Genomic DNA, 12,651 nt, shown 5'->3' with positions numbered 1-12,651 from the left:
GGTGCTGACCTTTAAAGCCCTAAACGGCCTCGGCCCAGTATACCTGAAGGAGCGTCTCCACCTCCATTGTTCTACCCGGACACTGAGGTCCAGCACCGAGGGCCTTCTGGCGGTTCCCTCACTGCGAGAAGCCAAGTTACAGGGAACCAGGCAGAGTGCCTTCTCGGTAGTGGTGCCCTCCCTGTGGAACGCCCTCCCACCAGACTTTTAGAAGACATCTGAAGGCAGCCCTGTTTAGGGAAGCTTTTAATGTTTGATGTACCATAGTATTTTAATATTCTTTTGGAAGCCGCCCAGAGTGGCTGGGGAAACCCAGCCAGATGGGCAGGGTATAAATAATAAATTATTATTATTATTATTATTATTATTATTATTATTATTATTATTATTATAAAAAGAGCACCCTGCAGAAAGGAAGGACAGAGCACTGATGTAGCTTCTCTCCTGAGATTATTTATTACATTTGTATCTCATCTTTCCTCCAAGGATCACAAGGCATACACTCCCCATGTTTAGTCTCACAAACTCAATAAAGAAGCATATTTAAGCAAGCAGGCAAGCAGGCATTTGAAAGCATTCAAATATGATTACTAGAACCTAGAAAAACATTTTGAGAGTATACAAGCCCCGACTAATGTCTTCCTGATAAATTCCAGCCTCCCTGAGCCACTTCAGGTTGCCAGGGGCCTGCCATGCTGTGACTAAGGTAATTAGGCACCCAAAACTAAAAAACAAAACAAAAATCCAACCCCAAAGTTGTAAAGGCTTTTTGCAGCACAATATTCCCAGAGTTGTCTTCACTGTCCAGAAGATGCTTCTGCTTTTCACACACTAAAGAAAGCTTCCTCAACCTCGGCCCTCCAGATGTTTTGAGACTACAATTCTGATCATCCCTGACCACTGGTCCTGCTAGCTAGGGATCATGGGAGTTGTAGGCCAATAACATCTGGAGGGCCAAGGTTGAGGAAGCCTGCACTAGAGCATCATTATCTCATTTACTGCATTTTACCATGAAAGGAACTGAATTAAAAATAAAATAATAGAAGAGAGAGGAATAAGAGCTGTGCCTTAGCCCTCCACAAGTGAAAAAAGAGGTATAGTTCTCTACTCAGCTATGTGCAGAGGTAAATAATATAGTGTGCTACTGAGGCTGAGGAACCCAAGGAAAATCATATTGGGTGGAGTGGTTATATATTTATACCCAAATGGTTTAACTGCAGCAGAGCGAGTGTGGAGGGCCAATCATATCGCCAGCCCTGAATGATGTTGTGACCAAGGTGAAACAGTTCACTAGTAGAGCATGTGCCTTGCATGCCAATGGTTCCTAGTTCAATCCTTGCCATCTCTAGGTAGCTCTAGGAGAGACTATCTTAACTAAAACATGCACAGAGAGATCTCGGATAGCTACAGTCAGTCAGTGTAGAAATACTGATCTAAAACGATCACTGATCTGATTTGATGTAAGGCAGCTTCCTGTGTTCTATCCAGCAGACAGTGGGTGAGTGATTACATTCATGCTGGGCCTTATCTGCAATGAGATTAGCCACATGCCCCCAACTCCTAGTTGCCAGGTTCCCTCTGTGTTTCTGAATTTCCCCAGAATTGGCCCTGTTAGATAATCTGTTGGGGCTGCTCCATTGGCTCCAGAGACTCGGCCACCCAGAACTCCAGAAGGAGAGAGGAGGGCCCACTAACACAAAAAAGAAATCCTTCTTTAATTAGTGCAGCCTGGGCTGTTGCTTCTGGCAAGTCCTGCTAATATGGCTGCCAACCAACCAGAAAAAAAACAACAACAATTGGACTGGCTGGATTCTTTTGCTTTCCAGTCAGCTGGCAGAAAAGCAAAGGGTGGCTGTTTCCTCCCCTCTTTTGCCCCACTCTTCCTTATCCTTTTGTCCTTATTCTTAAAGCTCCACACCTAGCAGAATAAAGCTGGAATACACACACTCACCTGGGAGAGTAAGGTATAGTGAACTCTATTGGACTTATTTCGGGTTAGATATGCACAGGTTTACACTAAGATTTTGTGCTGACCACTGCCTCTGAATCCACTAGAAGCCACTCTCTTATTTTATTGTAGAATAGCAAGGGGGAATCTGTGGCCCTGCAGATGTAGGACTCCCAGCTCCTGCCAGTCACAGCCAGCATAGCCAATGGTCAGGGATGTATCTTTGGATACAAGGTGGCATTCAAATGCTTTTAATCAACGCCTTGGGTGCAACTTGAGCCTGCCAAAACCTGCTCAGGCTACATTCCAGGTCTTTTCTTGGGCCAGCTCTTGATCTGTTCCAGGATCTGTCCAGGTACCAGGGTTGTTGTTGTTTTAAGTAAAGCAAAATACAAGCATTGGCCATCCTACTTGCCAAGTAGGAAGGGAAATCAGGACCAAACTGTGTTTGGAATTATGGGAAGGAGGAGGAAAAGCCCTCCTTTCTTTTTTAACCTTGGTGCAATCTAGGTCACCTCCAGACTCTCAGTATTCTGTGGGATGGATTCAAGCACATGCCAGAAATTTTGGCTTGCCCAATTAAAGTAGATTAAAGCTCTCTCTTGCCCTGATGTAACAAATCCACTTAAAAACAAGAAGTAACTTTTTGAAATTGGGATAGTGTCAGGGAAATAGACTGAAAAGTATGGAATGGATGATCGATCGATGGGAAGGTCTCTAACTATGTAAGCAAATCAGGATGCATTCAGAATGAATATTCCGAACAAATGCTCAATAAAACCAGACACTGGTTTTGAGATGTGTCTTTTTAGGACCCATCCTATTTTCTTTAATGACTATGTTCTTTCTTATTTTGAGTTTTTTAAATTTTATAAATATTGTTTATTAGATTGTTGTAACCTGCCCCGGGACCTTAAGGTAAAGGGTGGGTAAACAACAACAAGTCTATCATAAGGTTTGTGCAAGTGAATCAGGATGAATGCCTAATGAACAGGTTGTCTGGAGTCCCAATTTTTTATTCTTCTCTCAAGAACCTTCCCTTCCATGACAAAGAGTATGTGAGGTAGAAGCTAAAAGTAAGGCAAGAAGCTAGGAAGGCAGAGGGCTGATTTCTCCTCAAATACAAAGCTGTGGCTATGGGAGAAGCAAGGTCCTCTTGGGGTGTTAAGGCTGTGAACCCCTCCACTGTAGGCCCAGGTTGTATATCTCTGTGAATAAACCATATATCATAAAGACACCACTGTCTCTGCTGTGGTAATTGAACCCTGGGTAAGTGCCTGGAACCCCTGGAATCTCACATCACTCAGAGATTGCTTACAGTATGTTTACACAAATAAGACATGACTCACAAGTTTCATGATGAGAATGGCAACTGAGGAAATGTTAGGCTACATTGGGCACATCTGCTTGTTAAGAAACCATGGACAATATTCTCAGCCACATCCTTATGCTGTTCTCTGACCAAGGCATTAAACACTTCCAGTTTAACCAGGCAGGATGTAACAAGAGAGAGAGAGATTCATCAGCTATGATAGATTAAGATGGAATTAATTAGCTCTTTTTCAAAGTATATCTTCATCAATAGCAGTGCCACACATGTCAACCATGACTATATACATGGGATGCAATGAGGGATGCCGAGAAGCTTATAATTACTTTGCATTAAATCAGATGGCAGCTCTAAATGTGCCTTTACCTCATTCTCAGACCTGATACAGCCTCCTCTTTCTAGTCTACCTCAGCACTTGTACAGTGGGAAGGGACCAAAACAGAAGGGACATTAGTGTAACCCCCTGCAACGGACTATGTGCTGTACAAATTCTCAGTCATAGTATAGTTATGAAATTTTGGAATTAATGGTCCTATGTGGGAATAAGGGTCCTCTCTGGATCATAAAGTGAATTCCTTCCCTTCAAAATGTGATAAATTGGTGCATGCTGCACCTGAGTTCCCATTTTGCTGAATGGGGTCCTGTATGTCTGCCCCAAAGCCCCACACTCACAGCCCCACTGCTCCTCAGTCCCAGATATTCCTAGCCTCTGAGTCGTCTTCCTGCATGAATCTTCCTGCAACTGTGAGAAAGGAGAAAGGGCTTATAGGGGCACCTCCCTGACCTGCATGTCAGCTAGGGTCATGGTTTCCTGGGGCACATTTCCTCCCTCCGATAACCCTGCCTCCCTACTCATTTCCCTCATCTGTTAATCTGACCTCTTGGTGAGCAACAAATAGTAGTAGGATTTTAGCCAGCTACTCACTCTTCTCTTTCAGGCACCTCTTGCATTTTGAAGCACCAGTAAAAGCAATATAGGAACCAGCACACCAGCTGAAGATAGGATATGATCCCATGATGCAACAGCACTACTGTTGTTGTTTTTTCACAATACAAAAAGGAGGAGGGACCACATGAACTAGAGAAAACAGTGAAAACCATTCTGAAGTGGGGAGCATGATTCTGAAATCTATTTTGCTGAGCGTGTGTAAGTAAGAGGTCTGGTGATTCTGCATCCTTGTACTTTAAGCTGTGGAAGGATGGGATTACATTTTGTGCACAGTCTTTAATAATTATCCAACATTAAATCTCATTTGAGTCAATTTCCAGTGCTGCAAGGGCGCTTTAGGCACTTCGTGCTTTTAGGAGGATTTGTTTCTATTTAGCATCAATCATTTGCTGGTCTCCATTATTTTCTATCTTTGCAAAAGTGGAAATGAGTTCCACATGGATGTTCATTGTGGAACTGGTGCTGTGCATTCACTCAAGTTTTTCATTCTGTTCATCAGATGTCACCATTATCAAAATACCAGCCACCACCTTTCATTTCAACTGCTAGAAAATCAGAGTTTCTATCACTGTGGCTAGGGTGTAAGATCAGGTTTAGCTATTACTTTTTAAAAATCTTTTTGAACATTATGAGGATTTAAAACAAAAACAAAAAAACCAACCTCATGCAATTCTAATTTTTTTTGGGGGGGGGTTAAATTATTGTAAATCCTCTTGGAGCCCTTAGGATAGGGTGGAGAAAGAACTAATAATAATAATAATAATAATAATAATAATAATAAGAGAGAGACTTGCAACATCCTGTATATTGTTATGGTTAAAATATGCAATGGATTTCACAATTTATTCTTTAAAACAATGGTAATAAATTCCTCAGCCCTGGCAAAACATTGTTTCTTAACACAGATGGTCTCAGTTACGGTCACATGAAAAGTAGAAAGAATAAGCTCAGTTGTATTTGTTTATGTCTGGGGTGGGGTTCTGTGGCCCTGAATTCAAATCTTGCATTGGCAGCTAAACAAAACATTACCCTTTAAAGAACATTTTGATCTGCTCTGAGGAACCAGATTTAATATCCATGATGCTTTATGGAGCTACTTTGTCCTGGAATATGAAAACATTATACAGGAGGGATGTCTGACAATATTATTCAGCACTATTTAGGATTACCCCTTGGGCCTAGCCTCACTCCCCCAATTTATAATAATCATTTAAAAGTGATGCACATTTTCTAGGGATGGATAAAAGCTGTGGCAAATAACCTTGTATGATTTATGCAGAGAAATTGAACTGTGTGCACCACAGTAGGATTATTCCCTTACCTTATCACAGTACTGATAATGGTTGTTAATATATGATAGCCTGTGGAAAGCCACGGGAATGTAGTCATGGAAGAGAAATGTGAGGTGATGCAACTGCAGGACACTTTTTCAGAGTGGAAGTGATGTGATCATTTGCCAGAGCACTTGAGCTGAGCATGGCATGCATGGGTGTGGGGCAACCCACTTTAGCCTCATAATAAAAGCTCTGTGAGGTAGACTAGTCTCAAAGACTGGACCAAGTTCAGCCAACTTCATGGCCAGCCAGGTCTTCCCAGCCAAAGTCCAACATGCAAAGTCATTTTTTTGCCAGTTTACCATTTTATGACTGCCAGCTGACCTGAATAAATTGGATATTATGCTAAATCAAAACATCTGAAGGGCACCAGATTGGAGAAGGTTGGACCACAAATTCCTTTGGCAAACCAGCAGGGATGTTGGAATTGTAGCCCAGAACATGAGATTGGGGATGACCACGATAAATGCTGCACACAAATGTGCAATTTATATATTCATCTCCTACCCCCTCACAAACACGTGATCAATGCAGCTGTTTGCGTTTTTTGAAAGGCTATGAACTCTCCCTGGAGGTGCTCATCCTGAAGATACTCCTGCACTTCAAAATCTACCACTGCACCTCTGGCTTTACATGCTTTACTGCTGCAGTGTCTGAAAGGGAGGTGTAGTACATCAGTCAGTACTTGGACCCACTTCATGACAATTAAAGTGTCCACAGCACATTTGGAGCTGTGTGTCTCCCTTCCACAGGGCACATGTAGAGTCAAGTGGCTCTGTCTGGACTGAGAGGTGAGCCCAGATAAGCTTTCCTTTAAAAAAAGTTGAGTTCAACCTCGCATTTCCTAAGGATGGCTGGTAGTGCCCCCTTTCCATTTCCTGCTGCTGCTGGCTGAAGGCTTGAGCTGTTTATCCTGCAGCCATTGGGACTGCTGCAGACAGCCTTTCTTCTTCTTGTGAAAACTTAATCATTTAATAATAACCCTGGCAGAGTTCAGCAGAGCTCTTCCTTTGCCAGCAGCTCTCTCCTCTTCCACACTCGTTTCCACCCTGCTGTGACACTTCAGACAAAGCAGCTGGCCTTTATTACTTGTTGAATCAAATGTCTGTAAGAAGTGGCACAGAAATGTCTCATTTGCTGGCTTCTCTCTCTCTCTCTTTCTCCTCGCCCTATTTTCCTTTAATAGTCATTCTTATATAAAAAGTCACTTTAGATCATTGTGATGAAAGGTGCTATTAAGTGAAAATGAATCTGAATGGAAAGTATAATGAATGCAAACCTCAACCACCACCCCTCCAAAAAAACCTGGTCCTTTTTCACAGGAGCACATCAGCCAAGGAAGGAAGGAGTATCACTTCCAAGTCAGTCTGAAACCAGGAGCCCAGAGACACATACTGTAGTTCTTAAAGCAATGTGGCTGTTAAAACAAGACAGACAGATGCTAAGATGATAGCTGTGGAATTTAGCTGAAGATTCACCAGCAGCAAGAGAGTATGAGGTCCATTAGAAGTCAGTTATTGACTTATGACATGTACATTGGTCAATGTGTGCCCTTTTTCATCACGCCTACCATGCAGTTAGGGTGGCCACTTATGTATCCCCATGAATCATTTTAAAAAAGGCAGAAGAGGAAAACATTTGTATCAAATTTGCATATGTTGATTCATAAGTAGCGCTGCAAATTCAGAAATAATTACAACAAATTGAAATATCTGGTGACCTGCGTGCTGCCCAAGTGTTAACTGTTAGTGGCCAACTTGAAGACCTCTGCTCTCCACTCTTAATGGCTCTTCATCTTTAAACTGGACTTCGACTGGACAGCCCTTTAAATATAGCACTCCTCCAAATAAAGACCTGTCCACTGTACGGTAGGATATGTGGTCAGCCTAAATGTCATGTTTTGCCCTGTTCACACAATCAAATATAGGGGTAGGCATTCTGTAATATACGGATTAAACAAAGGTGAAGGCGCTTAATCATTCCGATAGACAGCCAAAACTTTCTGCTCCTACAAACAGATCTTCAGGGGAGAGTCAGCACCTCTGCAATGTTGTTAAGCTTACAGACCCCAATAATCCACTTCTGTTCTCACAAAGATCCCCAGTCTGCATCTGCTGGGAGGTGAGAAGATTCCCAAACACACATTATCTGAGCCACTGCCTAGTATTCTGAATGTTCTGCAACACTTCTGTATCAAAAAGTCACTGTCTAACCATTAGTACCTATGGAAACTTATCACCTAAACTTTTACTATACCATACAGGAGGAGGGAAAGGTGTTGAAAGCAAACAAACAGTCTGAGAGTGTTTCAAGTCAATTGAAGTCGCATCAAATCAAGCCCAGTTTTCACTTTAGCTGCATGGGTATTTTGAATGGGGAAGCCCACTCACTGCTTTCCCTCCAGACGCATCACCTTCAGGATGTGGGGAACTTGTTTCCTCTTGGTAGAAACTGGCTGTGCATAGCATTGACCGGTCAGAACTGATGGCAACATCTCTAGCCCATTTCTCCCCTCAAGCATTTTGTGGTTGATTCTGCTTTTTAAAGGGGGATGGAGGTACATTTAACTGAGAGAAGCACTTTCAAACCAGTAGGTGAACCCCGAGGAAAGAAGAAACCTGTGACATGTCTATCTATCACAGGGAACGCAGCTCGAAGTTGGACTTACCTCTGGAAGGAAACTCTGTTGTTGAAATACTGAGGGGTCTTGTATTAGGCCTTGTTCACAAACATTGGTTCTCTGAGGAGCACAGACTTCTGGGTAAAGAGGTGAGCGCAGGAGAGAGCAGTTTTTCTCTCAGCAAGTTGCTCTCACTCTCGTTAATTACACCTGTGTTACTTAGTCGGCACTAGGGCTTCAAGGCTAAAGAGGGCCAGTATGCTAATTGGGAAGAATTCCACAGCTGTGAAATTACACATACACCTGGAGTCACTCTCAGCTCAGGAAAATTGCAGCCTAGGCATCTTCTGATTGGCTGGGAAGAGTCAGGCTAGTCACTAGGTGCAAGAGTGTAAGTTATCCATATGCCAGTGTGTGAGGCCTCGCTTTTTGTCTTTACCTCCTTGACTGGCAACTGTGTTCCATTTTAATGGGGTCATGAATTCAGTGGCAATGTATTAGGCAATAGGAATAATAATAATTTATTATTTATACCCCACCCATCCAGCTGCATTGCCTCAGCCACTCTGGGCAGCTTCCAACAGAAATAATAATAATAACAATAACAATAACAACAACAACAACAACAACAACAACAACAACAACAACAACAACAATAATAATACATCAAACATTGATAGTAACAATCAGATCCTATATAAAAAGTCACAATAACTTTAAAATAAACAACTTACAACAAACAAAGAAATATCCAATATTCCACTAAAATCCAACAGTAAACGGCAAAATTAAACAATAGCAAATAATAATTGAACAGTTTACACTTATCAATTGCAATAAAGAATCACTAATCTATAATCAACAAAATAACAGCAAATCACAAGGCACAAAATACTGTACAACAAAACGTACAAAACCATGCAAAAGGATGCACAACTTATCAGGTTAGCTCCTCCTTCGCATGTTTTCAAGCATTCCCCCTCTTTTCCCCCTTAGTGGCTTCACAGGCTGCTTCTATTCTGTTTATCTTGCCCTGAATCTAGTTTTGATGACTAGTGAGCCAGCTAAAGGTCAGAGCCCCCTTAGTGCCTGCTACATCGCCCTGCATGTGTGCACTTTCAAACACCCTCTACATTCCTCAGCACTATCTGACCAAGGTACTTGGGTTTTCTTCAACAAACCTGCCATCATCATTAGTCACATCTTGTCAAGTTGTTATTAATCCTCACAGTATGCCTCTTCTCATCAGGTCATTATTACCATGTCAAAACAGAAACACTCTCATAAATGTAGAGTGGGGGAGGGAAGAGCAGAGTAGGAGGCTCTGCATCTGTCAGATCTCGGAAGGACTTTGCGGTAATCTTAAAAGAGGGTTACTCATATTGTTTCAATGAGCGCTGAGTCAAAATCTGTCCCCCAGTTTCTTGGAAGTTTTCTTCCTCTGTAAAAGAGCTTTCCATTTATCTGCCTCATTCTCGGGGCGTTTTAGAATATTGGTTGATATGCGGATTAGAACTTTCCTTATGGTTTTAAGCAGTGCTGTTTTAATGGCATTTTGTACATTTTATTTATGGGTGCTTATTTTAATGTTTTGATGAAATTGCTTTATTGTGTATTTTAATTATGTGGGGTCAATACTTTCATAACTGGTTTTTATACTTGTAAGCCTCTTAGAAGCCATTTTGGCAAGTAAGCAGTATATACAATGGTAAATCGGGTTAAGTACTTCATTCATTCCAGAGGTCCGTTCTTAACCTGAAACAGTTCTTAACCTGAAGCACCACTTTAGCTAATGGAGCCTCCCGCTGCTGCCACACGATTTCTGTTCTCATCCTGAAGCAAAGTTCTTAACCCGAGGTACTATTTCTGGGTTAGCGGAGTCTGTAACCTGAAGTGTATGTAACCCAAGGTACTACTGTACATGGATTGGTTTGTTGAGAAGTCCCTAGTATGCAAGTTTGTTTTTGACATACACTGTGCAGGGTGCAATTCTGAGCTGAAATAGAGGAAAGTTTTAGCACTGGCTATAGTGAGAGGTCAGGACTGCATTTAAAAGAGTGGGGAATGGAGCCACTAAGATTTAACACTAAATGCCTTTTTCTGTGAATAATGTTAACAAGACACGTGTATTTCAATGTTATTGCAGTTCCCTGTTACAGCAGTACTGGGTCATTCCATATCAAGTGATCCAACTTTTTTACCTTATGTCATCCAATTGAGAGATGTCAAAACTAAAAACACCAATCTCTTCAGAACTTAATGGGCTTTAATGTGCTATGTCACATGATGGACTTACTTTAAGTTACAATTTTTTTAGTATTTAAGTACAAGTGATTAAAAAAATTAATATGAGTTTAAAAAGTCAAAAACTTTTTATTGATTATTTAACATTTCTAAGAGCTACCTGCAATTGAGACCTTGGGATCTCAATGGGATCACATTTAAAAAAAAAAAATTTATACATACATGTCTGCCTTATTGGGTGCTATTTAGGATAAATGGGTCTTCTTGGAGTAAAATATAACAGAATAAACAAGATTTCAAACTATAATATCAGTTACTTCAGGCATTTCTTTAGAAAGTCATTGAATTAAAAAGTATCTGAAAAGCTAGCCAGGCTCTTTAAAAAAACATGTTCCAAAGCAGAGTGTAAATTAGATCACTTGATATTGACCTGACTCCAATGTATGTCATTCAGTGATTTCATACAGTCCTGATCACTGTGGTACCTTCGTAGCTATGGGCGGGGGGGCTGGCCAGGATTTTTTGCCCCAGGTGAAGCCTCCCAGCCTATGTGTGTATGTACACAAATGCACATGTGGGTGCCAGATTGGGTTTTTTCACCTGGGTGAAATAAAGCCTAGTTTCACCCCTGGGTACCCTGTTTATTTCTCTTGCAACTTCCAGAGTGTTTCTCCTATTATGTATATGCTTTTAAAAATATTTTATTTAATAAAGACATTATGTAAATAACTTTTCAAATACCAAGTTTAGATGCCATAATTCTTCACAGGATTCAACACTTAACAATATTCTTTAGATGTATTTTTGGTTTTTTTAAAAAAACATTTTGAGACAGTCCTTCACTTGTAAATTCCATCATACTGAACAAAACATCCTTTCCCACGAAAAGATGCACTGTATTGTGTTAAAATGATTAAAAAAAAACTTTTATAATTAAGAGCAGGAAAACGATGATAACTGGCTTCAAATCAAGCAATTACAAATGGCTTATTTCCTAAGAGGAATAAAAAAACTGTGAATTTCACAGTGATATAGTGCCTTCTAGAGGACATTGAGCTGAAGAACACTACACTGCAATCCAGTTCTCACTGCAAAAGATATAAGCCCATAAGTGATATCAGTGCATTTACACTGGTTTCCTTCATGAAGGGATTTCTTCATATTCTTTATCCATAAATAGTATTGCACCCAACTACACACCAATTTTGGTTTTTTACATGATCATTTTATGGGGCTCTATTCTAAGGTATGGGTGTCTATTCTCCAAGTAATGGTGAAACTTAAAACCACCATTTCTTTTTAAGCATGAGAAGCAGAATTACGTATGCTTTAGTGTGCCGGGTTTAGGAGGGCAGGCTAAGGTGCCTGCTCCTACAAGTTCACATAGGAGGGAGGGAGGTTGCTCTATGGGTCGCAGAAATGTGGTGGTGCAGCTCATGGTCTCCATTTCCTTTAATGTAGCAGCAGCACTGTCAGAGCCAGCTGCTGCAAAGCAGTGAATTTGCGGGCATTTCCCCATTTAAATAGTACCTGCCAATATAGCACCCCTCCTCTTCACATACAAAACATTGCAGTCAAAACTGAACAGCACACCAATCAATATAACTGATCCAGTGTGAATCGCTTATGGTGTGATTCTGTGCAGATGTCTCTTTTTAGGAACAGGCTGTTAAAGTTACGGCATGAAACTTCATCGACTGGAGAGTATGAGAATGCTGAAATTGGCAAAATACCAGCATGCTTCACCACGTTTGTTCGTCCCCATGCTGAGGCTAGTCACAGTATCCAGGAGTGTCAGGTAAGCTCAACTGACTTACTCTTCTCACATTCACATTGCTGGGTTTCATTCGGCAGAGCTGCTACTTGCCTATAATCGGTTGGAGCACTTAAAAAAACACCACACCACACACACAAAGAATATGCTCTAAATGGTCCCAGATGTGCATGTGGAGCCCTGCTCAGCTTGACACTTTGTTCCTCCCACGTCCAAATCCTGGCTGTGTCCCCTCTTTAAGCCTCACGATCCCAGAACTCATAAAAAAGGCCTGCAGTAAAATAGTGCCTATAAAAATGCACAGAACGGAAAAGCCTGGTTCTGCTCACAGAGTTAATGATCATTTGCTTAAAGCCTATTTTTGATTAAGAACTCCCAATGTCTCTAGTACTTTGGATTGAGAAATCTGTGATAATACTATCTTTTAAATTTGGAACTATCAGCCCTGTACT

Source organism: Podarcis liolepis, assembly GCF_965112155.1.
Source record: "Podarcis liolepis genome assembly, chromosome: 6".
NCBI lineage: Eukaryota > Metazoa > Chordata > Lepidosauria > Squamata > Lacertidae > Podarcis > Podarcis liolepis.
Note: the sequence above shows the minus strand (reverse complement) of the source record.